The 27,717-nt window shown below is 42.0% G+C and overlaps 1 protein-coding gene across 2 annotated transcripts in view; it reads right to left on the minus strand.

The window, feature by feature from the left end:
- Positions 1 to 27,717, minus strand: part of STXBP6 (syntaxin binding protein 6) — a 263,606-nt gene that overhangs the window by 206,574 nt on the left and 29,315 nt on the right. The window contains exon 1 of one of the 2 annotated variants that reach the window (XM_052659977.1): positions 19,246 to 19,290. The exons of the other annotated variant lie outside the window; for it this stretch is intronic. The gene's annotated coding sequence lies outside the window, so the exon portion shown is untranslated. Of the gene's footprint in view, positions 1 to 19,245; positions 19,291 to 27,717 lie in introns of those variants that run through there. 2 annotated transcript variants of the gene reach the window in all.

Below are 27,717 nucleotides of genomic sequence, written 5' to 3' on the forward strand. Positions count from 1 at the left end.
ATTCCCTGGTGGTCCAGTGGTGAGAACTCCATGCTTTCACTGCTGAGCACAAGTTCAGTCCCTGGTTGGGGAACTGGGATCCTACAAGGTGTGGCCAAAAAGAAGAAAAAGACTTCTAGTTTCTCCTGAAGATTGGGAAGTTTCAGCAACACTAGCCTTGTAGCTTTCTCTTCTCCTAATCCACCCCACTGCAACACACACACACACACACATGCACGCACGCACACACGCGCGCACACACACACACACACACAAGTCAACAGCTCTCAATAACCGCTGCTGTCCTAAGGATCCCCAGCTTCATGCAGAGAGCTTAAATATATACTACTTGCGTTTTTTAAATACAATTATTATCTGGCCTTTTGCTCATAGCCTATGCAGCAGACTTTTTAGATATTTGTGTTCACCTCAAAAATACCTGCTAAGTCACTTCAGTCGTGTCCAACTCTGTGTGACCCCATAGATGGCAGCCCACCAGGCTCCCTCGTCCCTGGGATTCTCCAGGCAAGAACACTGAAGTGGGTTGCCATTTCCTTCTCCAATGCAATGAAGGTGAAAAGTGAAAGTGAAGTCGCTCAGTCGTGTCCAACTCTTCGAGACCCCATGGACTGCAGCCTACCAGGCTCCTCCATCCATGGGATTTTCCAGGCAAGAGTACTGGAGTGGGGTGCCATCAGAGCAATAAATGACATGATGCTAAACCATCATTCTCAGGATAATCACCATCTGTTTTACACCTTGTAGGAAATACCTAACACTGTGCATTGTTACAAATTTGATTTGTTAATTCTGTATCTATGTATGTGTGTATATGCATGCTCCTATAAACAGAGAAATCCCCCTGTATCCACTTGTCTTTGGTAAGCCCTCCACTCCAACCCAGCAAAAAGCTGGGAAGCTCTGAAGGGAAAGAGGACAGGGCTGGGAACAGAAACTTTACAAGCTAAATTAAGACTAAATAACACATGCTGGAAAAAAGAAAAAAAAAACCACTCCAATACCTTAATTAGTTTGAAGTTATTTGGCGTTGGTTGATGGCTGCACCATTCCTTGATACGTACTTAGTTATTTGTGCTGATTTCCTCTATTCTAATTCTACCTCTCATTTATCATACAGTTCTCAATGATATGTAAATATAAAGACAGCTCATTGAACTGACTGAGATAGAAGAAGTGCAAATGATTAAACGTAAATGCAAAAGTCACGTCAATACAGAGCGGAAAACAGAATTTTTCTTTTTTCTTCTCCCTATGCAATTAACTCAGAAACCACATGGAAATTAGCCAAGAAAGAATGTTCAGAGATAAACAAGCTTGATTACAAAATCCCAACCCCATAGATACCTACTCTATCTCTTACAAAATTAGAGTGCTCTAAACTCTTAACAGGAGCTGAAGGGGAAAAAAACATCCAAAAAGATTCTGGTTTGAGATGCAGCCACTGAGCTGATAGTTTTATGTATGTCACACCAATAACTATCAAAGAACTCATTAAAAAAAAACAAAAAACCCTCCACAACCAGAATTCAACAAGGAAAGACACAGAAGAAAATCAGAAGGAAAGGCATAGGAAGAAAATAGAAGAATCCACGGCATCGGTGTTTCCAAAGAGACAGGTCAATCAACAGCCTAAAAGACAAGTCTAGAGTAGCTGTTTACAGATCAGGAACTCATTTCATAGGTGAAGAGGAAAGGCAGCAAGCCAAGGGCTTAGCCGTCAGGGCTCCTCCAATACATCTTACTGTGTCCAAGCATCTGGCCTCCCAATGCCAGCAGGAGGCTGCCTGTTACTGGATGTGTGCTCTATTCCACTAGGCAGAATATAGGCTGAGCTGGTGACCAATGTATGTATCTCACAGCTAGATTAAGGGGTAGAAATTTCTTTTCCCTATTTTAAAAAATGAGCACACAACAGGATGTGTTGTGTATTACATGTAACGTTTAGTCGGTTGGTTCCAGGATGGCTAGACTGCACTGAGAGAGAACCAGAGCTGAAATGGACATGACTGAGAGTTGGGGATTCAGGTCTCCTGATGGGGTCCCATGACTGCTTCTCAATGTAACAGCTGCTGACTATGACTTTTGAGTGCATCCTATTAGGAAAGGCTAAGTGAACGTGTACTTTTACCTATGAAGACTGGGCTACATTAGAAGAAGGTACCTTTGGAACTACATGTAGGAAGTGAGTTATGAGCCAAGCCCAGAAGGCTATAATTGGACAGGTCACAACTCAGAATGCCTTGCTTCTCACTTTATGGTTCTCAGGGGAGCTACCCAACTGCCTGCTTTTATAAGCCACATGGGTACATCTTCCCAGTCCCTAGTCCAAGCTGAGTGGAACAGGAAAAGGATCCTGCCATAGGAAGAATCGATCCAGCTATAATATGCTCTTGCTTAAATAGAGAAGCTGGGCCAATCAGATTCTAAAAGAAAATAGCAAATGCCCCAACATTAGTGGGTGCTGAAGCTTTGTCTCATGATGCAGAGAGAGGCTGAAAGAAGACAGATTACACACAAGTCAAAGGTGATAGGAAACCCACCTGCAGACTGAGAAAAGGATGGTGTGGATATGCAGAGAGAAGAGGAGGGGCAGAGAGAGAGAGAAAAGGAAAGGAGACACCCAGAGCTTCCCAGGTACACCTGGTTTTCCAGTTCATAAGCAGGGTTATGAAAAACTACTATTTTCCCGGAGTCACTGGTATGAGTTACTCTTACATGCAGACAAAAGAACTGGAAACAATGAACACTGGCAAGCAACTTCAAATCACTTTCCCTATTCGTATGTTAGGCCTAACACCGGCCAAATGAGTTGACACAGGCCTTGGGGGGAGTATGGTCTGATTAACCTGAATATGTAATTTCTCATTATTGAGGGTCGTGGACACTAAAATGACAGCAACTCCAGAGTTCTAAAGAAACAGAAAAACTTCCCTCGCCTATGTTACATGCTCAGCTCACTGAGCTTCTATTGTTCCTACAGGCAAGACAAATCCAGTCAAAAGACATATTAATGCAAGATGACTTCAGTCTGTACTTTATGTAAGGAGGGGGAAATCAACCAATTCAAGGTTATGATTCCCACAAACTCAAACCACATTAAATATGTCAGCTAAAACATAAAAAAGAATGCCTAGAAGACAAACTTTGGTGACAGACAAGTAAACCTCTGAGTACTGCCTTGTCTCATGACTGCACAACCTCAGGGGCTCTCTTTCTCACACAGGACTTCCGACTCCAGAGCTGGTCGAGCTCCCGCCCCACCTCCTCCCCTCCACATCCACTCCCAGCTCCCACGTGGCGAAGTAGCACCCAAGGGCTTGGTGGCCTTGTCCCAGTATGGCCATTCTTCCTCCCGCTGCTTCTCCCCAGGCCGGGTTAGCTGCCTCTCTTTTGTACCACGAGTGCAGCTTTATCACTATGCCTGACACATATTTGGCAACTGTAAGTTTCTGCTTGTGGGTCTGTGTCTTCAAGCAGATTCTCAGCTCCTAAATTAACCCAGGCACCTAGTACAGTGGCTGGTATATCACAGGGCTGAGAAGGCCCATCTTAAATGCATGCCTTTAAGGCCCATGCTCCCTCTTGTCCCATCTTCTCTGGGCTGGCAGATTTCCTCATAAGGGTATTACTCAGCACCGCAGCCAGGCTAGAGACTGCTGTGACCCTCTGTTAACTTTTCTTTCCCTTGGCTCTGCTGCCTTCATACCAAAGACAAAACTGTGACCAATCCCAAGAAGGCACATTCAATGCTTCAGACAGTAAAGCGTCTGCCTACAACTCGGGAAACCCGGGTTCGATCCCTGGGTCGGGAAGATCCCCTGGAGAAGGAAATGGCACCCTACTCCAGTGTTCTTGCCTGGAGAATCCCATAGATGGAGGAGCCTGGTGGGCTACAATCCATGGGGTTGCAAAGAGTTGGACACGATTGAAAGACTTCACTTTCACTTTCTTTCACTTTCAAACATATTAAATAGACTTAAAAAAAAAGGTAAAAGATACAGTCTTAACAGCTTACATAAAACAGCTTCAAGACCATAATCCAGGGGTCAGCAAACATAAAGAGCCACATAGTAAACAATTTAGGTTTAGAAGCCATTGAGTCTCAGTTATAGGTCCTCAACTCTGCTGTTACAGCATGAAAGCAAACACAGGCAAGAGATAAATGAACAGGCAGCCTGTGTTCCAAGAGAACGTTATTTACAAAAACAAGTGGCCAGTCCACAAGCTGGAGTTTGCAGATACCTAACTAACCCAATGCAACAAACACGTATCGTGGACATACACATATGTAAAACATCAAGGCCAGATGCTGAGGGGTGTGCTGCAGTGTCCCAGGCCCACATTATTCTCGAAGACAATCACCCATAGAGAACAATGAAAAATAGGCAGACCAGATGAGTATGATAAAGAAGTTACCAGCAACACTCAACAGTCAACTTCTGAGCGCCTGAACTATTGACCATGACCTTCTGTTGCAACCTCTCTGACTTTCACAGTTGCCTTCAATCAACCTTTCTCCACTACCGTTTTCTCTCCCAAGATGCTATTACTCCCCTGGGTTCTGCCCTCTGCTGTCTTCTCTCCACCCTCTATAGTTCCCCTTGGTAATTTCATTCATTCCTAAAACTTCAAGTACCACCTGTAGGCTGAAAACCAATCATATCTACATCTTCTTCCCAGACACAGTGAACTTCCACCTGGATAAACCACAGACACACAGACTCAATAGTCCAAAACTGAATAAATCATCTTCCCGTAAACAGTTTCTAGTCCTGCGTTCCTGTCTTCAGTAAACAGCACCACCAGACACCCAAGTCAGAAACCGGAAACACAAGCCTCCTCCTCCTCCTCCTCCTCCTCCTCCTCCACTCCCACTGATCCAGGCCATGACCCCTCACAATACATCAGTTGCCAAATCCTACTCAATTTCACATTTTAAACCTTCATCTACTCACTTCCTAGCCTCAATCAGGCTGTCTTCATCTCCTGTCTCGATAATAACCACTGAACCGATCATGTCTGGAGGCATGAGGTTATTACTGTTCAAGATCCAAGAGGTAAGCAACTCAGTCCCAGGATCCCATGTTTCAGGTTTATTTCCTGGGGATTAGTCCCTGTGCCACATACTGCGTCAGTCAGCATCCAGTCAAAACACAGATGCCAGGCTGGCACTTCACATAGAGGCGATCAGATGTAGGGAACTGGAGACACAAGGTATTAGAGAGCTGAAAGACTAGCTAGTGGAAGCAGAAGTAACAGGGATTGTAATTCCGGGAAGCAGCTGCCATCCTGGGAGTGGGAGGAGCAAAGGGGAGTGGGTGTGGTTCAGTTCAGTGGCTCAGTTCAGTTCAGTCGCTCAGTCATGTCCGACTCTTTGCAACCCCATGGACTGGAGCACGCCAGGCTTCCCTGTCTTTCACTAACTCCCAGAGCTTACTCAAACTCACGTCCATCGAGTTAGTGATGCCATTCAACCATCTCATCCTCTGTCATCCCCTTCTCCTCTTGCCTTTAATCTTTCCCAGCAGCAGGGTCTTTTCAAATGAGTCAGTTCTTCACATCAGATGGCCAAAGTATTGGAGTTTCAGCTTCAGCATCAGTCCTTCCAAAGAACACCCAGGACTGATCTCCTTTAGAATGGACTGGTTGGATCTCCTTGCAGTCCAAGGGACTCTCAAGAGTCTTCTCCAACACCACAGTTCAAAAGCATCAATTCTTCAGCGCTCAGCTTTCTTTATAGTCCAACTCTCACATCCATACATGACTACTGGAAAAGCTATAGCTTTGACTAGATGGACCTTTGTTGGAAAAGTAATGTCTCTGCTTTTTAATATGCTGTCTGAAGTGACTTAACAGCAGCAGCAGCAGCAGGATGGTCATAGCTTTTTTTCCCAAGGAGCAAGTGTCTTTTGATTTCATGGCTGTAGTCACCATCTGCAGTGACTTTGGAGCCCCCCCCCCCAAAATAAAGTCTGTCACTGTTTCCATTGTTTCCCCATCTATTTGCCATGAAGTGATGGGACTGGATGCCATGATCCTAGTTTTCCGAATGTTGAGTTTTAAAACAACTTTTTCACTCTCCTCTTTCACTTTCATCAAGAGGCTCTTTAGTTCTTCTTCGCTTTCTGCCATAAGGGTGGTGTCATCTGCATATCTGAGGTTATTGATATTGCTCCTGGAAATCTTGATCCAGCTTGTGCTTCATCCAGCCCTGCATTTCGCATGATGCATATAAGTTAAATAAGCAGGGTGTGGTTAACAACCTAGAAACTCAGAGAGGCCACTGTAGAGCTGACCTGCACACTGCTGAGTGGTGGCGTGTGTCTCTTGGATGGGGTTACCTTATAGCTGGCCAGTGTTGCCCCCATCCAGGGGGGTCCATGGGTAGTATGCTGCTGCTGCTGCTAAGTCGCTTCAGTCGTGTCCAACTCTGTGCGACCCCAAAGATGGCCTTCCACCAGGCTCCCCTGTCCCTGGGATTCTGCAGGCAAGAACACTGGAGTGGGTTGCCATTTCCTTCTCCGATGCATGAAACTGAAAAGTGAAAGTGAAGTCGCTCAGTCGTGTCTGACTCTTCGCGACCCCATGGACTGCAGCCCACCAGGGTAGTATACAGAGTGGCAAAAGCACAGGGAGCTGGAGCAGCTGCTACTGTGAAGTCTGACAGGAGATGGAGAACAGAACATCTCTGTGTTCTGATTTCCTGCTAGGGGCTCTCATCGGCAGAACTGAACAAGAAAGCAGTTGCAAGGCATTCTGGATAATGGGATTTGCAGATTTCAACCTCCAGCACCACTGAACAGAATACAAAAGGCAGGCCTGGGCTGAGAGACAGCTGGTAAATAATCTACCCCAGGCATCTGAGAGCTCTGGGGCTTCCCTGGTGGCTCAGACAGTAAAGAATTTGCCTGCAATGCAGGAGACCTGGGTTCGATCCCCGGCTCAGGAAGATCCGCTGGAGAAGGGAATGGCTACCCACTTCAGTGTATTGGACTGAGGCAAACCTGTGATTTTTATAGAGCATTTGCCATCAGGAGAGCCAAACCCACTACGAGTCTCAGGGTTGCGGAGCCATGTTTCTCTCTCCAGCTGCTCTCCTTGCCACTCCTTCCTCCTCCTCATGTTCCACCTTCCAGCCACTCTGAACTCCTTTCCATTTCAGAAACACTCACCTCCTTCACTCTCTTCACAAAGCTGTCCCCAGAGTTGGACGTGGTGCCCCTGATCCTCTCTGTTCATTCAGTTAGCTCCTACTTAGCTTGGAAGACACGTTCTCCAGGAAGACTTCCCAGATTTGATGCAGCCCAACGTCACCCATTACAGCAGCGACTCTGTATTTATTCTGTAGTCCCACAGAAAACTTGAATTCTGATAAGACAGGTGGTGTATTTATCTTGCTCACAGTTTTAATCCCACACAGCAGGTTTTCAATAGTTTGTTGAATGAATGAACAAATCTATAAATGAGAAGGTGTAGATTAATTCCTGATAGGGAGATTTGGGAATGCTTCTGAAAGAAGGTAGGAATTTGCCCTGGACTGCTAGACCCAATTGTCAACACTGTAGAAAGTTTACAGAAGATATTATCCTTAGTTTCCACAGACACCCAAAATAAGTAAAAAAGATTTATTTTTCTTTTGGGGGTAGCCAAACTATCAAGCAGCTCTTGAAAAATAAGCTTCTTGGGAATAAAACATATCTTTGGGATTTATCCATAGGCAAACCATCTGGATAAAATGACCTTAGGACTCTCCTGGATGTTTATCAACCCACACTTTCTGCTTTTAGAAGGCCTACCCAATTTCCAACATCTGTTCTGAAGTAAAATGTGTATGAAATCCCCATAAACTTACTTTATTGCTTTCCTTTCAAAAACCTCACACAAACCAGATTGAAACTTCTTTAAACCAAGTATGTCATAAATCTGAATGTTACTTTCAGAACTCAGTAAATGGAAAGAAAAATGCTTCAATGAGGCAAAGATCTTTCTATTGATTTCTCTATATAGATTTACTCTATATATTAGAGCAGTGGTTCCATACTGGAACTCATTCTCGCCACCTCAAATAGTTCAAATAGAGAAATAGCTAACTTTTTCTAAAGTTTTGTAACTTTCTTGGTAAAAGTACCAGATCTATGTGAATTTTACTTCTCAAAACTTATCTTTCACACTTTAAATTTATGATGAAATAGGTAGAACACTGGCCAAACGATTCTAGGTTAACTTTTTTAATGCTTCTTGGCCATTTAATGGGCTTATTTCTGCTGAGTAAATATCATAATATTTTGCAGTTCAAAGGTTTTAGTCCTTAGGAATTTGGATAATCATTTCCTTTTTTTCCTTGATCTCTTGGTAGCAACAACATACTCAGCACAGATTAAAGATGGCACATGTTCTTTATTTATTTTCAGGTAATAATATTATGGACTTCCCTGGTGGCTCAGACAGCAAGAGACCTGGGTTTGACCCCTGGGTTGGGAAGATCCCCTGGAAGAAAGCATGGCAACCCACTCCACATTCTTGCCTGGAGAATCCCCATGGACAGAGAAGCTTGGCAGGCTACAGTCCATAGGATTGCAAAGAACTGGACACGACTGAGCAACTAAGCACAGCACAATAATAATATATTAAGAATAATCTTAATCTGTCCCAAAGTAAAAAGTATTAATTTAACACTTAATAGTGTTGAAATCGCACAGCAGCACAAAAGGAGAAATCATTCCCTAAAAGCTGTTTAGCTTTTTTTAAAACAGAAAGCCTTCCCCACTCCATCGCTACTCTGCTCTCTCTTGACTTTGACAATGGGCTAGGGCTGGCCCTGCCCTCTTCCTCCCTCGTAGCAAATTCCTTGGGCAACTTGCAACTGTCAGCCTAAATGTTCTTGCTCCACCTGAGTCTCTCAGCTTCACTTCCCTACGTCCCACCCCGAGGAATCCACTGAGAACAAGAATCTCACCCCCTGCGAGTTTCAGTTAAACCTTGATTATTTCACTCTTGGCATCATGTGGTTTCTTTGCTTCTCTCTTTTCAAAAAAGGGAAGGGAAGGAAAGGAAGCATAGCTCTAGAGCTACCAACACATGAATGAGTGGGAGCACACCCTTCTAGAGAATTAACAAAAAGTGAAAGTAGCAAGAAAAACATCTAGGCCCCGGTTAGGTGGAAGGACTCCAGAGCCCACAGATCTATGTTCCAGTCGCAGTTCCGACAACTCTTGCTCTTTCACCTCATCACGTAATATGCCTCTTTGTGCCTGCTCTGGTCTCCTCATCTGCTGAAGGGTCAGGATATTGACACTTGCCTCATGAAGTGTCATGAGTTCGAAATGAGGTCATTTATATGAACTCTTTAGAACAGTGCCCACCGTGTTCACTGAGTAGGTGCTACCCCTTATTTTCCTTGTATCCTAAAAAGGCCAGTCTACTCACACAAATTAAAGTGGGAAAAATGGATAAGAAACAAGAGATATAAGAGAAGAAAAATGGTAAGCACAAGGGCATAAAGTAGAGAAGCCCTTTAGGTATAATGAGAAAAGACACTAATTGTGGATGTGCACAGAACATTAGGTAGGGAAGAAACTAGGCCAAAACAGAGACATCTAAAGGCGAAGGAAGCACTGTCATCAAAATAGCTTAGTGGCTTAGCTATAGAGTCTTCACACCTGAAAGGGCTCTCTTGCTAGGTCAGGAGTTTTCCACCAGTGATCCTCCAAAGCCCCAGGGGTCCCACAGAGTCCCCACAAGAGCCTCCTTGAGATGCGGAGGGGGAAACCTCAGCATCACTTCCCACCCATCACTATTCTAAGCTCAAATACAACACCTCCACTGTTATCTGCTCCCAACTGAAAGTATAAGTTCCTCTGACCAAAAGTTCTATTTCTAAAGAAAGAGAAGCATAGAAGGCCACTAACCTAGTCCAATACTCTCACTGAGCAGGTTAAGAGACTGAGGCCCAGAGAGGGAATGTAATTTATGTAAACTCACGCAACATCTACATTTCTTCTTCAGGCCCCTGTGAGCTGTTTGAGGGCACCATTCATGGTTTACTATTTCCTGTTAATATTCCAGATGGCAGCACAGAAACTCAATGAAAGTGGCTGGTGTGAATGAAAAAGTTCTTTTCTTTCAACAGTCTGAAGATGTCCCTCCTTCTTGCTTACGCGGTTCTGATGAGCAAGAAGCCACTGTAATTCCTATCCTTCTTCCTCCACAGCAAGGTGTTCTTTCTTCCCCTCTGGCTTCCTTCAGAATTTTCTCCAGCTTTGGTTTTCTGAAGTTGGAATAAGACATGCCTTACTATAGTTTAGGGGAGAGGGGTATTATGATATAATGGGAAGTACACATTTGGTCTTCATCCCTGGATCCTGGCACAGAAACCTAAAACTCTTGAAATTGCCAGAGAAACAGGAGTGCCTTGTTATTCATAAACAGTTCTTTCCAGTCATCCCTGAGTTTATGCTAATAAGGTGACTCTCGTGGACTCTTGGGGATAGAGCTTCAGGACAGGGTCTGCTTGCCACAAAGACCAGAGCATGACTGGAGGGTTCGAATTTTCAGTAGCACCCTCTTTGTTGACCTCCAGGGAGGAGAGGGGGGTAGAGACTGAATCAACAATGGCCAATGATTGAGCCCATTATGCCTGCATAGTAAAACCTCCATAAAAACCTCCAGACAGTGAAGTTCAGAAAACTTTCAGGCTGGTGAACATACAAAGGTGCTAGGAGGGGAGCACCCCCAGAAAGGACATAGAAGCTCTACACCCCCCACCAATTTAGCTATGTCTATTCCTGAGCTGTATCGCTTATAATTAGCTGATAATTGTAAGGAAAGCACTTTTCCTGAGTGCTGTGAGTTGTTTTCAGCAAATTATCCAACCTCAAGGACTTGGGGTTGTGGCACCCAAGAATTTATTGTTAACTGGGCAGAAATGTGGGTAGCCTGAGCTCTCCATTTGGTTGGCATCTGAAGCGGGGACAGACTTGTGGGACCGAGCCCTTCCCTTACCAGTTCTACACTAACTTCGAGAACCGGCATCAGAATTGAATTGCTGGACACCTAGTTGGTGTCAGAGAACTGGAGAACTCGTGTGAAAAAAGGAAAAGTGTATATTTGGCGCAGGGGGTGGGGAGAACCCTCAGGTATTTATCTCAACCCTCCTGGATGTGTGGCTTTGTGTCTGTTATTAGTTTGGGAAAGTTTTCATCCCTTATCACTTCAGATATTTCTTCCACTCCTTGTTCTTCTTCCAACATTTCAATGGTACGTATGCTATAATTTTTCATATCATCCCACAGACTTTCTATGTTCTGTTCTTTTTTAAAAATGACTTTTTCTCTTTGCATTTCAGTTTGGAAAGTTTCTATTGACCTGTCTTCAAGTTCACTGATTCTTTCTTTGTCAGTATCGTTTACTTACCAGTCTGTCAAAATTACTTTGCATTTTTGTTAACTGTGTTTCTGATTTCTAGCATTTTCTTTTTATTATTTCTGAATTTCAATCTGTCTGCTTATGTTACCCATCTGTTCTTGGATGTTGTCTAATTTTTGAATTAGAGCCTCTGATATATTATAATTCATTTAATTTCCTTGTCTGATAGTTCTAACGTCCATGTTGTTCGAGAATCTAGTTTTTGCTTATTGCATTGCCTCTACAGTACTTTTCCTTACCTGTTGGCATGTCTTGTAATTTTTTGTCAAATATGGGACAGGTCATATCAGTTGACAGTAAGCCCTTAGGGTGATGATTTTTATTTTTTCATCATAGCAACTATATTGAAGGCAGAGGGTAGCATTATCTTCTACAGTAAAGCAATAAATATTCTTGAACTTATTAATCATTAGTCCCTGTTCAAACATATACCTACTGTTAGGTCTCTGCTCTAAAATGTAGAGTCACTGAGTTGGTTTCTCAGGTTACACTAATTTATCCACATTACAAACTAGTTGCTTTTCCTGTAACTCGACATACAGATGCTTGGTAGAAACATTCTCCAAAACTAATTCCTTCAAGTAGATGAGACTGGCCCAATAGTTTCAGGCCACTATAATGTCATTTAGGACAGTAAATTGAAATGCAGGAAAATTTTAACTTCTTCACTATTAATTATCACAGACTATTTTGAGAAAAGATAATCAGCTCCATATTTACAACATACATGCTTACAATTTTTAAGCAATTTATGACAGAGAAGCCTATACAATTGAGTTCTTATGACTTTGTAAGTCCTGATAAAGAAACAATGGTTTCCCTGTCTTCACCAAGTCAGTCGAAGTTAAGCAACAAGTCAGCCAGCACTGAAATGTTCACATCACAGGTTCTTATATGTAAAGGTCAAACAATCAAAGATGTAAAGATGATCTTTTGCTTCACCGACTTTTGGCAAAAGGATCAAAAACTGACAAAAGAAGTGAGAAGGGCAAGATCAGAGAAAGGCTCTGGCCAGCTTCTTTCAAAGTCACCTCTCAGCTGGAGAGGAAGACAGACATGGAAGGTAACCTCAGTGCTGCTCAGAGGCAGGCATACATGCTGATGAAACCCCCAATTTCCTCCCTGGCCATTAGTGTCCTCAATCCTGTTCGGTCATCCTTCTGTTGTAGTACCGCTCTTAAAACGTGCTCTTAAGAAGGAATATAAATCCCTGAGGGAAGGATTTCAGCTATAATTGCATTAGGGGGAACAAGCCTCATTATGCATGTGTAGGCATCTCTTTTCAGAGAATTCTCTAGAACCTTCCCTGACTCAAGCAACACCAAAGACACAAACCTAGTCACCAGGCGGATAAAAACCAATTTTTTGTTCATTTATTAAATTGAATGGTAGAGTACACGGGAGGACTCTTTTGCCAAGAAAAGCATAGGAACGTGGTTCAGTATCATTTAACAGACATGAGCCCTACAAGTACTTTTGGAACCAGGTCAAGACACATCCTACTACACTCATATAGCAACCATTTAGCACATCACCACTTTCCCTTCTCAAACCTCAAGCTGGGTGACTCCTGTCAATAGCTAAGGGCCACATCAGGATGTTAAACAACAAGATGAACCATCACGTGAATAGACAGCAACATAACCGCAGCAGGAATTGAGGTTCATCATGGAAAGAACTATTCACCAAGCATGCAACTAGCTCATGAAGCTCTTCCAACATAAGAGATTTAAGTAATTAATCCATCAAACATTTATTTAGCCACATATAATATATAAAGCACTGTGTCATGCTCTGGGGTGAAGAGCTAGAGGAAGAATACAAAGATAGCTGAGGCATGGTTTCTGTGGATGAAGGTTTGATTGGATTAAGAATCACAGAGAAACAGCACCTGAAGTCAAATGCACCACTCAGCTCTTCACAAAATCGCTAACTGCTCAAACACTTGTTTTCCCTATAGGAAATCCATGTGATTTTTTTTTTTTCTTCCAGTTTTGATGAGATATGATTGACATTTAGCACGGTAGAAGTTTAATGTGTGCGACATGATGATTTGACTTACGTACATCATAAAATGATTATCACAGTAAGTTTAGTGAACATTCATCATTTTTCATCTGGAGAAGGAAATGGCAACCCACTCCAGTATTCTTGCCTGGAAGATTCCAGACAGAGTTGCCTGGCGGACTACAGTCCATGGGGTTGCCAAAGAGTCGGTTACAACTTAGCAGCTAAACATCATCATCTCATATAGTTACAAAATTAAATAAATACTTTTTTTTTCTTGTGATAAGAACTCAGGATTTACTGCTAACTTTCATGTATAACATACAGCAGTGTTGACTGTATTTATCATGTTGTACATTACATCCCTAGCATTTATTTATCTTATAACTGGAAGCTTGTACCTTTTGACTGCCTTCATCCAATTCCTCTTCCCTCATCCCCCACATCTGGTAACCCCAAATCTGATCTCTTTTTCTTTGAGTTCATTTGTTTTTGAAGTCTAATGGACCTACAACACCATGTTAGTTCCTCTATAGTCATCTCTAAGCAATGAATGGTGAGTGCAATAATGAACACACAGCCTGAACCATGAGCACAATAACCACCTTCATTCAACAGCACTGATTCTGCCATTCGGGTGGAAACACTGGATCCAATGTTCCAACAAAGTAAGAGTAAGGCCCTGAAACTGCAGTCTCTGACTCTGGTTTACCACACAAAGAATCAGTACTAATGAGGAAAGGCTAGTCACCGCTGAAATAGACCTCAAAATATATAACGGCTTAGAATGTTTTGTCTGGGGAAGGGTATGAATGAAGTCTTTCTGTTCCTCACACTGAAATAGGGACTCTCTGCCATCTTTATCAGGATCAGTCTATTGACTAGAACTCAGTTACATGCTGCACTTAAATGCAAAGGAGCTTGGAAACTGCATTCTTGCTGCAGGCTCGGAAGAGGGAAATGTGGGGCTTCCCTGGCAGTCCAGTGGTTAAGAATCCGCCTGCCAAAGCTGGGGACACAGATTTGATCCCTGGTTGGGAAGATCCCACATGCCACCGGGCAACAGAGCCCATGTGCCGTAACTACTGAGGCTAAGGGCCACAGCTACTAAAGCTTGCACACCTAGAGCCTGTGTTTTGCAACAACAGAAGCCGCCACAATGAGAAGCCTGCACACCACAACTAGGGAATAGTCCCTGTTCGCCACAACTAGAGAAAGCCTGTGCACAGCAATGAAGACCCAGCACAGTCAGAAATACATTTTTTAAAAAAGAAGAGGGAAATGTAGATTTTGGTGAGCAGCCAACAGCCTCTGCCCTTGTATTTTATGACTGTGCCCTCCCTTCCAAGTTTTCCCTGCCCTCTGTGGATATGTATGGATGCATGACTGCACATGTGTCTATATATGAAACTCTATGCAGTAAACTTCTGATTCCATCTGTATAATAAATGGCGGGGAGCCTCATACAAAGATGGGTGACCCTTTACTTAGAAGGAATGACCTGATATTAGGATTCAGGTGACGCAGCACATAAAGAAGCTTTGCTTAGCTTCCTCCAAGAGTCACCCTCAGACAAGGGAGATAAATCCTCCCATGCCCACACTTCCCTTAGGGACCTTCTCAAGATCCATCCAAATAATGTCCTCACGAGGGCCTCATCTGTGAGCTGGCAGAATACTAGTACAGTATATGATTCCCCCCAAAAGGGGCAAAATGCTAAGTATTTCCGTGAGACTCTCAATGATTCCGTTTTCTAGCTAAGAACCATCACGCCTTAGAATCCGCACCTTTCATCACCAGCACTAGAAGCTGACCTTTTTCTCAGAGCAATCTTTCACAAAGAAAGCGTATTTCACTTCAAAGGCATTTTACACATTCAACAAGAGATAGAAATTGTGTTGCCCTGGAATTTGGACACCAGGCAACTGCTAGCCCACCACTCCGAGGTTAGTTATCCCACACCCTCTCCAAAGGCAGCTAACTGAAAACCATGCCTCAGCAAAAGGAGAAACCAGCATATGCCAGCTTTCCTAGTCTATCTCAAATGTGAATCACTGATACGCAAATGATCTACCATATACAAATATACTAGACTTTACACTCTGCTAGCCAGGTGTGCATGTGATTTATCATGTTATTCTCCACAATGGCTTGTCTAGATGCCTTCATTCAGTAAACATGTGCTGAAAGAACACCATCATTTTTTAAATTTGTCATCCCTAAGTCCTCTCCATGTGTCCACATGAGGCTGCCAGTCTTGAGGACTCATCTGTATGACTCATTCTGTACACAATCTTGCTAACAGGCGTGAAATAAACGCCTTCCGACTGTGACTGTGGCAATGCTGGTGGTGACATGACAGCACGATCGGTCACAACACAGAAAGGACTGGTCTGTTTCATGCCTGTGGGGCTAATCAGTCACCGGAAGGAACACAAGATACTATATGGGTCCCTCAGCTCTCTCCCTACCGCCATCCCTGCTTTAATTTTCTCCAGGGCTCATATCATCAACATATTTAACTTACTTGTGTGCCTTTCTCCCCATAAGAAGCTCTGTAAGGACAGGGAATTATGTCCATGGTGTCCAGCACCCAAAACAGTGCCTAGTACACTCAAAGTACTGCATAAACTTTTGTGGCAGGAGCAGATGAAATAAAGAAGATACTTGGATTCTTTCCTCCAAAATCTGAGGGTTTTAATCCCCAAAGAAATGATTGCTGTAATGTTGCAGCATAGCTGGATTCTTTTGACCTAGTCAGAACATCTCAGAAAAAGATCTTACAGACAACCCATTTGTTAGATCATAAAGCAGGGCTTCTAGAAACCCAGGCTATTACCATGCCATCTTAAAGTCCCCACATAAACTAAAAATGGACAGAATCTCCGGAGTGGAGGTTTGGGCAGCCTTTCACCAAACAAGGACCACACGTACATCATTCCCTCTCCCTTCCAGAGACCTGCCCATGCGGCCAACACCAGTACCTGAGGTATGAAACCAGACAGGAGGATGGGAAATTCCTTCCAATAGCTTCAGAAACAAAATTTCCTGAGTCTCATGTGAGCAAGATGATCAAATCCTGGACCCACTTCTACCCACGGGAAGTAGCCACAATTCATTTAAAGAAAAAGTAAAAAAAAAAAAAAACACAGTTCAAGTTCAAATTCTCAGCTTTCCAAACATGGCCATGACCTGAGATAAATTCCTTCAGGTTGTTTAAAAAAAAAAAAATCATTGAATGTTATTATTCATTTGCCAAACTATTTCTTGATGGAACTTCAAAAATCTGCATTTTATTTCATTTTTGGCATGGGAAAAATAATGTCTATTGACAGTGATGAGCCTTGTTCATCCATTCTTCTGTGGACTCTCAAATAGTAATAAATACTCACAAAGTAACAGTAAGAGAAATTAACAGCTTGAAGAAAATGTGTAATAATGATAATTTACACAAACACTTTTGTACATTTTACACCTAAGTTTTTAGAATTCACATTCTAAAGATACTGGGATCTAATAATTCATGAAAGAATGGCAAAGTTCCCAAATCTCCAAAAGAAGAGTTGTTCTTATACCCTCAACCATACTTTTCAAAATTTCCACAAAGGCTCTATTCAAATACACTCTGGTAAAAAGGTTTGTGTCAAGTTTTGTTTTGTTTTGTTTTTTAATAAGTACTACTCTATAGTCAGCCCACCAGCCAGCCAGTATATATTATGTGTTAAACCCAACACTAGGCATGGGGAATACTGAAAGTCAGATGTACTTTCATTGTGAGTTACTGGACAGACTCATCAGCAAAATACAAAGGACAAACTGGGTGACAGCTAAGATCGTTTCCAGCAAATTTCTTTTGTTTTGACTTTAGAACAACTTCAAATGACTATAAAACTTAATGAGACGTTGAGTTAAGGAAGGCAGCAATGAAAAATTGAAATCTCTAAATTAGGAGTTTGAGATTAGCAGATACAAACTATTCTATATCAAATAAACAACAAGGTCCTACTAATAGCAAAGGGAACTATATTCAACAGTATGATAAACCATAATGGAAAAGAATATGAAAAAGAATAGATATTTAACAGAATCACTTTGCTGTACACCAGAAGTGAATATGACATTGTAAATCAGCTACACATCAATTTAAAAAAATTTCAAGTGAAATTTTAAAATAGTTTGGTAAGCAGAGGATTCTTGATCACTGGTTTCTAATATTTGATGTTGTAAAACTTAAACATATGTCTTCCTATCTTATTTCCTAGAGACATTTTTCCTCTTAATTTCATTTGCAGATCACCTGAGTCCATTCTAAAGGAGATCAGCCCTGGGTGTTCTTTGGAAGGAATGATGCTAAAGCTGAAACTCCAGTACTTTGGCCACCTCACGTGAAGAGTTGACTCACTGGAAAAGACTCTGATGCTGGGAGGGATTGGGGGCAGGAGGAGAAGGGGATGACACAGGATGAGATGGCTGGATGGCATCACCAACTTGATGGACGTGTGTTTGGGTAAACTCCAGGAGATGGTGATGGACAGGGAGGCCTGGCGTGCTGCAATTCATGGGGTCGCAATGAGTCGGACACGACTGAGCGACTGAAATGAACTGAACTGAACTCAACTCAACTGAGTTGTTTGCTTTTCCATTTTCCTACTTTATTCCCAAGGCAAAAGAGAGAAAAGTTACACAAATTATACCAAACTATGCAATAAATGATTAAACCACATTTTCCCCCCAAACCTAAGCCCCCAAATGTCATGTTCTACATATCACGGAGCATAATCAAATGCATAGAAAAGCTTCTCTCTTTTTGGTGAAACAGAAAGCCAACAAGCCCAATCCCACTCACTAAGGAACGTGGCACGGCCACAGTGTCACATACTGTTTGAGAACTCACTCCAACTTGGCATTGATCCTCAACTACACAGAGCAGCTTTTCCAGTCCCATTGGTGTCTGTAAAGCACCAGCACGCAGCCTCTTCATGCAAAACCAAATCACACACACACAAAACTTGCTTCTAGAACCAAATCAAAATACTACACATTTGTACATAACAGAGCATTAAATTTAAGCAACTGTGACTGCCACTGTATGAGTTACAAATCACTTGAGGCCATTATTTATCTTTTCTGAAAAGTGGCACTCTCCAGAGACAAATGCTGTTCTAATAGGCTATCCCCACCTTCCACAGCAGTCTAACTTTAGCTGTGTTTTAACTCAAAAACACCTGAAGGGTTCAAAACCCAACTGCTCCCAACAGTGGCTCACTGAGCTTTGAGGAAACAGGGAATAGGTCTTCAGAGTTTCCAAAGCACACTGAGAGAGTCTAAAATAGTCTCCGTGTCCTCGTAGGACTCGTCAGTGTAACCCATCCCCCCTCCAAATGCACTCCTGAAATTCTGAATTCTCACCATAGAGATTTTTAGCCAAGGCAGTTGTCACAAAGAGTTGTGACATTTTGGCTCACTTTGATGGATATTCTCCCTTAGACCTGAAGAGAGATTTACGGACAACTCCAAAATGGCCTGGAATTAGACATAGATAAAAAAACAATAATAATCTGGCCTTCATTTTCACTTCAATAAAATGATTCTCCAGTAAACTTGTTCAGGCAATTAAAATCAATTTCAATTTCCACTTCCTAGGCCTTTCTAGTCTTTGTTCTTAAGAGAAAAAAGGACAGTAAGTAAACAAAACCTGAATTTTAAATCTGACTTCAAATTGCCTGAGGCTACTTCATACGTAAGTAAATAAATACATGGCATAAACTAATAAATATACATACATAAATCATGTTTTATAGAGCATTCACCTACCTTTAACTCAGCCTTTTCGTTAGGGCTGCACTTTATGGAAAACTCCGCACGTACAGCACCTTTCCTCTGGTCCTTCAAGGTCCTTATGAAGGAACAGAACTGTCTAAACAGGAAACCAAAGTGTAGTAAGGCGGGGCCATTTTCCTCAGTGACACCAGAATCCAAAATTCCTAACATTCCCTAGCAGTAAGTTCAAAGCTTGCTTCGTCATATACCACACGCTGTCCATATGGAGATGGGTCTGTTCAGTGAATTGAACATAAATTGAAAAAAAAATTTTTTTTAATTTATTCAAAAGAACAAATATGAAAGAAAATAAAATTCTGCCACGACCCTATGAAAGCTACCTTTCCACTTCATACTCCTGACTTGCCTGTATTCTAAAACTATCTTCAGCAATGTTGATGAGATGACTCGGCTAGACCCCCTGACTTTGCAAATCCATAAATCTAAACACAACAGGTCACCTAGAGCAGATATTTAAGCCACTTCGCTGTGACAGATTTAATGTTGAGAAAAACCACAATCAAGGCTCCATGGAAAATGAGTTTTCCCATAAGACAGAAACGTACTTAGAACTCAAAATCTACTTCCCAGCAAAGAAACCTGTATTTCACTCAGAGCCCTGAAACTGTGGATGAATTCCTGGCCTCACTCACCGGAACCCCAGAATGATGATGAAGCGCCTGACTGGTGATGTGAGCTTTGAACCAAGCTTCCTCCATGATGATACCTGAGGCTTTCAGGGGCTTTTTAACTTTTGGCAAACACTCAAGTGCGTTACACAAGGCTTCTCCTCTCCCGTACACATACTAACCTCAGAAAGCCCTTTGGAAGGCTTACTTCCTTTTCTTATGATGGAAACTCTCCTTTGTGCCTGGGAAAAAAGTCAATGTTGTTCATTATCCAAGACAAGCCGCAGTGACTGAGAATGGTGAACAAAGGGCAAGCGACTGGGTTCAGCTCAACAGAGTGAGAAAAAATAAAGATTTTCCCGAGGACCCATAACTGCAAAATCCAGTGGTTTTAACTGGCCATCTTTCAGAGATTCATATACTATTCAGTGATGGAAAATTATTTTTTATTTTCTAAATTTTATTGACATATAATTGTCTTACAAAGTTGTGTTCATTTCTTCTGTACAGCAAAGTGATTCAGTTAAACAAATATATATTCTTTTTCATATTCTTTTCCATTATGGCTTATGCAGGATATTAAATGTAGTCCCCTGTAATATACAGTAGGACTTGGCTGTTAATCCATTCTCCGTGCAATAGTTTGCATCTGCTAATCCCAAACTAATGACGGAAAAACTGTAGTCCCAGGCTGCAAGGCACCATTATTCAGCTTTGAAAATTGCAGGGTGCTTTCTTGTAGGATTTAATTTAACTAACTACAAGATGAAAGAAAGTTATTTCTAAGCTGCATGGTCAAGCAATCAATCTGACTCTGGGTTCAGAAATTAGTGGGGAACATTTAAGCCATTATTGAATTCCACAGGCCAAGCAAGCTTTTCTCCAGATAACTGAAATCTTTCAAAGTTCACATGTTAATGAGTTACTACTGCATTCTGAATTTCTCTACTGCGACCAGAAAAAACAGCGGATTTTGCGCATAGTTTGTTATTATATCATGGAGGTACAGCAGCCACTCATCCTGCCTCTACATCCATTTTTCCCTTTTTGAGAGCCATTCCATTAGAGAAAGAAAACTGCTAATTTGCTCAGTGGCTCCTAAAATGTACCTGTCTGGCATTTCAGGCAGTGTTTATAGCTTCTAAGCTTCAACTAATCATAAATTTTGGACATCAGTGATTGTTTTATGGGGGGGGGAAACTACGACATAAACATCTAGGTTTAAATTCTGGTTTTGCTATTTATTAGCTTTGAGATTTGGAGCAGATGACTCACACATAATAAAACAAAGTTTTAAAACTTGACTAAAAAAGGGAGCTGATTTACGAAGACACCAGTGATTCCACATATGTGGCAAGAAAAATGAGCCTAGAGCAACAATGGTCAAGTTATTTGGTTTTAAGACCCCTTTATATTCTTAGAGATTATTGAAGATTCTAAAGCCCTTACCTTAGAAAATTTCAGGGAATATAAGGACATACACACCTATTCCAGGAGCCAAAATGTAGCCTCTAGAAAACTCCAATAAATACATAAGAAAATAAAAGTAAAAGAGGTAAAGAATGTCTTAGTACTGTAATGAAAACTGTTTTGACTTCAGAGATCCCTTCAGAGGGTCTTAGGAGCCCTCAGGCATCCTCAGATTACACTCTGAGAACTTGAATATCTTAACATCCTGAAAGCAGGGAAGCAGTCAGAGACCACTAGAATCATATCAAAAGGATCCAGGAGCCAGCACAAAAGGGCTCTTACTGGCCAAAGATGGGACAATTTTAGTGTCAGGAATAAATGCATTAGGTTAAAACACCAGTATTTTGAATTCATGAGTTCTTCATGAATTACATATCTGTTTCTCTTACCTTCTCTCAATGGTTACCTTTTATGAACATTACTAATTAGTTGGCTAATGGAACCAAGAACGGTTGACCTTTGAACAACACAGGTTTGAACTGTTCAGGTTCACGTATACGTGGATGTCTTTCAATAGTAAATACTACAGTGCTACACAAGCTGCTGTTGGTTGAACCCACTGATGGGAAGAGCTGGACTATAAATTGTATGTAAATTTTCAGCTACATGAAAGGGCAGCACCCCTAACTCCCAGGCTGTTCAAGAGTGAACTAACTACTTTAAAAACTGGTAAATGAAGGGAAAAGAATTGGGCGCATTTCCTGCCTTTCCCATATAAATTGTACCCAAGAACCAAGTAGCTGATAAGCAGAGGTTTCTCTTTATCAAAGTAGGCCAGCTAATAAATGAAGAAATGATGGAAATGAAGATTTTGAAACCGCTAATGAATTGATTAGGCAGTAAGGATCCCCATTAACTGTTCACATCTCTTTCTCGCTCACATACACACCCACACAGGGAACTTGTGTTAAATGCGTCCTGATCAGAGTACACAATACACCCACAGTATTCCTGACCAAAAACAATGGAAACAGAATTTGGGCTAGACTCTACATATGACTATCAATTCCCAAGAAATACAGTGGCTAGAGGAATATGTCAAATACAGAAACATTTAACTCCGTGGGGTGTTACTGGCAAAAAGCCAGCCTATGAACCAGAATAAATGTTCTGGTTTGGCAAAAAATAAATTGCAAGGAATTTTTAAAAAATAGTGAAGGGTGAACCTACAGACTAAAGGGACTGAAGCAGCATGTCAGTCAATTGCAATGGATGGACTTTATCTGGATCCTGATAAAAAAAAAAAAACTGAAAAGAAAAATAATGAAGAAAATGGATAAATCTGAGCACTGACTAGATATTCCATATTTGATTATATTATAGAAGTTCTTAAAGTATGATAACAATATGACAGTATCAAAAGAAAAAAAGAATCTTTCAGAGATGTATGTAGAAATACTTACTAGTGAAATAATAGGATGTTAGGAATTTGCTTCTAAACAGTCCAGGGTGAGGGAAGAGGTTGAGATCCAAATGAAGCGAGATGGCTATAAACTGACCATTGTTGAAGCTGGGAGAAAGGCACATAGGGTCCATTGTAATGTTCTATTTCTGTGTATCTTTGAAATTTTCCACACCAAAAGCTAGAAGCAGTCATGAAAACGCTGCTTGTCTTCTCCATCAAGTCTGTGACTGGGAAGGCAGGACTTCTCTGCCGCCCAGCACTCAGCAACCTGGAGCCTGCAGCATGTGTTGGGGGCACCCCGCTACCCCAGTTGCCAGGTGACCTGGGACAGGGCAGGTTCAGCAAAGAAGCCCTGAGCCTGCTGTCTCTGAATCTGAGGCATCTTTCCAACAGAGCAGGAAACAACACTGCATTTACAGCGGGATCCTAACCGAGAAACAGAAACAAAAACTCAACACAGAAAAAGGTAAAGAATTCACATGAAAACGGTAAGTTTTTTCCTTCTCCTGGGTATAGGAACGATGGGAGTATGCTTTTCCTGGCTTCTATTTTTCTGAATTTCCCAAATTTTCTGCAATTACTATATTAGTTTGAATGTGGAAGGAAACCTAATAAACTGTTTTTCAATCACCTATAATAGTAAAACTCTATAGAGAGCTGTTTTTCAATAGTAAGAATATTTTATTTGCCATATTCCTGTGATCCTATCCACAGCTCTGATAAAGGAAAAATATTATAATAACGAAGAAAATATTTTAAACTATCATTGAGGGTTTTTTTTTTTTTTTTTAGCTAAATTACCCACTCCAGTACTCTTGCCTGGCAAATCCCACGGATGGAGGAGCCTGGTGGGCTGCAGTCCATGGGGTCGCTAGGAGTCGGACACGACTGAGCTACTTCCCTTTCACTTTTCACTTTCATGCATTGGAGAAGGAAATGGCAACCCACTCCAGTGTTCTTGCCTGGAGAATCCCAGGGACGGCGGAGCCTGGTGGGCTGCTGCCTATGGGGTCGCACAGTCGGACATGACTAAAGCGACTTAGCAGCAGCAGCAGCACCAGCATGAAGCAACAGAAAAATGCCCTTTTTTATATTTGGGAAAAGGGAGATACCCTTCATTATCTTTTCCTCTATAAAAAAAAAGGAGAGATGCTATTAAAAAAAAAAAATCACACCTGGACAACCTATCCCAAGAAAATTTCTTGAGATTCTTCTAAAACCTCAGTTTCAGCATAGGAAGCTGGGGGCAAACAGGGCTGTCTGGGACCTAATGAAAGGCCTTCTGTCCAAATGCTGGACTGATCTTGAGATATACATCTGTAATTATCTGTGTATCTGTATATCCCACCACCACCCTCCCCTCCCCCACCCACCCTACTTCTTTCCATCAGTTCAAGGAGGCAAAAGGAAAAGGCAGTGTGATGCCAAGATTCCACACCTGGTAACACCATATTCTCTAAGGGAAGCTGTGTCTCACAAACAAAGACAGATTTTTTTCTTTTCTAGACTAAATGTGCCTTTCAGATAACGATTCTTTAAAAAAGTAGGCAAGACCTTTGAATCCTAGGCCTGTTTCAATCATTTCACTTTGAAAATAAATGAAAGAATATGTGCACCCGTATCTATTAATAATTGAACATGAAAAACGGTGGAAATTTGGCATAGATAATTGTTATGTTTTCCGTACGGGTCTAATTAAACTTGATTTAGAATGCACACTGCCTTTTTTTTTTAACCCAGCTATTAAATAAACAAACAACAACAAGAAAAAAAAGGCTGAAACTGCCACTTCTCTTGTGCTTTATATATACTGTGGGAGGCTGTACTCAAAGCGAGGGGAAAAGTTAAAATGACTCAACATATAGCTCCGTAACCTTGAAATTAAGAGCGTGAGCCTTCGACTAGATTGCCAAGGTGAAAATCATCAATCTGTCATTTATCAGCTGTGTGACTTTGACTAAGCTGTTTAACCTCTCTGTGCAGCATGAGTTTCTCTTGTATAAAATAAACAGTGGGAATGTCATGGAGCTGTACTGAGATGTCCTGAGATGAGAAATGGAAAAATGCTTAGGACAGTGCCTAACATATACATGCTCTATAAATGCCACCTGCTATTGCTATTATGACCTAATACACCTTTTTTTTTTTTAATTCTCTCCTCCCCTCTTATCCCTTTTTCATCCAAGAAACAAGTTTTACAAAATTCAATTCTTTAGCCTCATCAGTGAATACTGTAATCTATTTTAAACCTGGACTCTTCTATTTTCCCCAGAGCAGAAATTAACATTTTCTCTAGGAAAAAAAAAAAGAAAGCAAAAATAAGGATGGAATTAGATTTCTCTTTACTTTGTCCCAGTGATGAGTGGTAGCAGATTCCTAACTCCCTGAAACTCGGCAATACCTAGAATTAAAGAGAGTAACTCCCTAATCCCCACAAATTTCTCTGAATTGGGGATCTAGTTTCCAATTCTACTAACTTTCTCATGGTTCTTCTGAGAAAAGAAGTCACTCAGGCAATCCATGACAATAAGAATGTTGGGGGGAAATTTACATGATTCTAGAAAAAGGAACACGAATCGTAACAATATTCACATGTCATACACAGCACTGGGCTTTCCTGGTGGCTCAGCTCGCACAGAATCCGCTTGCAATGCGAGAGACCTGGGTTCAATCCCTGGAGAAGGGAACACCTACCCACTCCAGTATTCTGGCCTGGATAATTCCATGGACTGTACAGTCCATTGGGTCACAAAGAGACACGACTGAGTGACTTTCACTATACACAGAATTTACTCAAAAGAAAATTCTAGTGTGCTGTATGAAATGGGAGACTCCTGGATTGTGAAATAGGACATGAAAAAAGGAAAAGAAAAAAAAAAAGCCCCAAGATCATTATATTCCAGGCTACAAGAGTGGGAAAGGGGAGATGGAAGGAGATTCACACATGCTATAGCCTCTAAAAACATGGGAACTGGTATGGGAGCTAAAAGCAAAGTTAGTAAGTCTTACATTGAAGAGAAACTGGTAGATAAAGGAGATAAAGAAATCTGAAGTAAGTGCTGCCTAGATGTACAGTGTATAGTGCTGAGTAAGCAATAAAAGGATGATTAGCATATAATATGAAATAGTCCAGTAACTGGACTTTCCTGGTGGTTCAGATAGTAAAGAATCTGCCTGCGATGCGAGAGACCCAGGTTCAATCCCTGGCTTGGGAAGATCCCCTGGAGAAGGGAATGGCTATCCACTCCCATAGTATTGTTGCCTGGAGAATTCCATGGACAGAGGAGTCTGGCAGACTATATATAGTCCACGGAGTTACAAAGGCACAGTCAATGGCGTAGATATCTCTGACTGTATATATTTGCACCCAAGCTGAAGTGCACGTAATGAGACAAATCTTTTATTCACTAGAATTCTCAGAAAATAGGGAATACGTATTTGTGCTAATTGTTAAGGTATAAAAGTTAGGACTCTTCTTTGTCCCATCATTGCCCCTATGTGGGCAGAACTTTGATATTCAAGAGAGAAAAGATTATGAAGGAGGGGTAGAATCAGTAAAGCTGGGAAAGATCACAGACATCAAACTGTAACCTTTCGAGTCTTCACAAAAGCCTATTTGATTAGGATGCAGTTTCCTGGGGAAACTGGTGTGGGAGGAAGTATTGTACTCAGAACACACATGAGTGTGAGTGACAGAGACAGAACCTCAGTGGCAGAGGAAGGTATGAGCAAGAAGACACAGGAAGGGGTGCAATCACAAGAGGCTCTGGGTTGAGCCAAGTTTAACTAAACATCGCCAAAGGGCAGAGAAAACCAGTTGGTACTCAGTCACCAAGATAGCAGGTTGATGGTATAAGGAAAGGATGCAAGTGCATTAAAAGATCGAGATCCCATGGGGACCTAAAAATTATGGGTGGCCCTAAGCCATCATGCAACTCATGACTTAATAGGCTCTAAGGAATCCCCAGCCAGGCAATAGGGAGCAGGAGGACTTACACTGGACCCGGTTGATTCTCCCAGGGCTTGGATCACAGCAGACAGCAGAGCAGGAGCAGAGAGCCAGCACAGCAGTTGATATTTCCAACAGTCAAACCAAACTGTGTGGGTCTGAACCTCAGCTTGCCATCCACCAGCTCAAACCCAGGGCTTGTTCTGTCAGCTCAGATATCCGACCCTGAACTTCCACTCTTAGTGTGTGTCACTAACAGGTCTTCTTCCCGAGTAAAGAAATAAGGGATTTCTCGACAACATACATCCCCATGATGCCCTGCCCCCATGTCAATAGTTTCAGAAAACACATTCTTCCCCTGATTTTTGGATGGATTCCTTTCTGCTTTGCCATCACTGTGCTTTTTTTTTTTTTTATTACTGTTTTATTCTCACATCCTTCCTGCAGGATACACAAGCAGGACTTCCAGAAGTTCTCCATACACCCCAGATCGCTGCCCCTGCCAGGGGCTCCTCACTTGCCTCATCTCAGTCCTTACACAACTAATGCTGAGTGCCCAATCCCAGGCCTCGGCAGTGATGACCTAGAACCTGAGTTCCCACAGGACCTAGAGGCCTCTCTGAGCCCAGGGTCTTCTCTCTTTTTCAAATACACTGTCAGGTTGTGACCTTTAATGCTATGGGAAGTAGAAGTGTAAACGGCTCACTCGTGTCTGACTCTGAGCAACCCCATGGACTGTTGCCCGCCAGGCTCCACTGTCCATAGGATTCTCCATGCAAGAATACTGGAGTGGGTTGCCATTTCCTTCTTCAGGGGATCTTCCCAACCCAGGGATTGAATCTGCGTCTCCACATTCCAGGCAGATTCATCTGAGCTACTGGAGAAGCTCTCATTATCCCTAGATTCCCACTCCCTATTGGTTTTCCAAGTACCGACCCAGAATTTAATTTAAAGGGCAAACGTAGTGGCTGACCATCCAGCAGGAGCAATGTGGTGAAATATCACGGGTCAAA

The sequence above is a fragment of the Budorcas taxicolor genome, chromosome 21 (assembly GCF_023091745.1).
Source record: "Budorcas taxicolor isolate Tak-1 chromosome 21, Takin1.1, whole genome shotgun sequence".
Classification (NCBI taxonomy): domain Eukaryota; kingdom Metazoa; phylum Chordata; class Mammalia; order Artiodactyla; family Bovidae; genus Budorcas; species Budorcas taxicolor.